Raw genomic sequence first — 1,940 nt, forward strand, 5'->3', positions numbered from 1 at the left:
TTTTGGTAATCAGTTGATTGTTCAATTCAAGTGGAAATACTAATCGTTTGGTTCTAGATTCTTTAATGTGAGGTTTTGTTGCATTTTCTCTGATTTATATCAGAGTTAGTTGCAGCTAAACCAAAAGGTGTCTAGTTACTGGTCATTTTAAGAGTGCATTATCTCATATTGTACAAGTTCTTAAATAAAATATTGACTTGTGTATGATCAAATCCTATCAAGGTCAACAGGGTTATCCATCTCTCTCCAGTACATTAAAAGGTCGTCTCCATCTATCCAGTGATTTAAGAAGTTTTCAGTCTTTTCAGTTAAGTAGAGCTTATAGTTTTGGCTCCAATGTGCAATCAAAGAACGGCTTTATTATCTCTTATCTCTGCTCTGCTGTGGAAAACATGGGGGGAAGCCTCTCAGAATAAGTGAAGCTGTGGAGTGTTTACTGTGGAAAAGTCAGGCACTCCCTGACATTTGGACACAACAGAAAAAGAAAGTAATACAGTGAAATTGGTGCTGCTCTCATGGCTAATGGAAAGGGTGAAATCCACAGAGCAGTTTGGAGCGGCTGAAACAACGTCGCCGGAGAGGTCAAAGTGGCGGTAATGAGATGTGATCCCTACCAGGCAGCTGAGATTAAACCTTTTTATCAGTTTCTCTCTAATCTATGCCGAACTTTAGGATTTGGTGTATCTGCAGTGGTGCTATAGTTGTGGGAGGGGGCATCTCAAAATACTGTAACCCAGTCCTCTGGGCTTTATGGCGAGGAAACAGTTACACTGGCGACGAGTAATCGTATTTATCATAGGTTTGATGACAACTGTTATCTTAGTCACTAATGTGTTACATTGTTAAATCCTTAGCAGTGCAATTTTTATTTTAATCACATCTCTGTTATAGTACCATCAAATCCAATGAAGAATTTGGAACTATGAGTAGTGCTGCGTGGGTTATTCAATGACATGTATCCCTTTTATAGGATGAACAAACAAACACAAGGACAATGTAACAAACATACAACAATCGACCAAACTTCTATAAATGTTTCATGATGACTTTAAATTCCATGTTGTAGAACCCCTTTGATTGATCACCATCTCGTGTCACATTGTGTATGGATACCTTTTTATATTTACGGCTGTTAATTATATTAGTTTAACACATTCAACACTGTGTTGGTCCATCCTTTCTTTCAATCTCAACCCCTAGCTCAATCCTTTTGAAGACATACATCTTTAATCTGTCACAAATATAAGCTTTCCTTTCTAAGATAAAACATAATAATATCCTTTTGTTTTTAGCAAACTTTTCTTATAGTAAATAGCGTTTGTTTAGTACCATTTTCAGCCGTGGATTAATAACTCATTGAGTGTTTATGGCAGCTAAAAGACCTTGAAATCTTCATAACAGTGTGTTTTATGTAGTTTTTTAAAACAGCAATACAGCTCAATGGCAGATATTGTGCATTCAAGTTTTAGCTACACATGTATCATCCCAATGTATTGCAAATATTTGTTAGAAATTCATGTACTACAATTTCTCCAACCACTCTACTTTCCCTTTATCAGTTAAAATGGAGAGTTGTCATTTCCATCTCATGCATAACATGAGCGGGATGTTTTCGTCCTTTTGGTTCAAGGACATAAATCTTAGACTCTCTCTCTCTCTCTCTCTCTCTAGGTCAAGTATTCCATCACTGTGCCAAAACAGGTGTGTCATATTCTTGGCGAGACATGTCCAGTGAGCAGTCCGTCCTCTACAGGCTGCGTCCTTGTACGCCGTGTCACTCCGCAACGGGACTGATGTGATCGGACTGACAATAGCGAACTGTCTGCTGCTGCCTTATAATCCTAGATGCTAAAAATACAGAACTAACATTGGGGTAAAGGAATATTACGAGGCAAAAACAGGATGTATCGTTTGCAGTTGATCGTAGAAACCAGCACGAG

Source organism: Gymnodraco acuticeps, unplaced genomic scaffold, assembly GCF_902827175.1.
Source record: "Gymnodraco acuticeps unplaced genomic scaffold, fGymAcu1.1, whole genome shotgun sequence".
NCBI lineage: Eukaryota > Metazoa > Chordata > Actinopteri > Perciformes > Bathydraconidae > Gymnodraco > Gymnodraco acuticeps.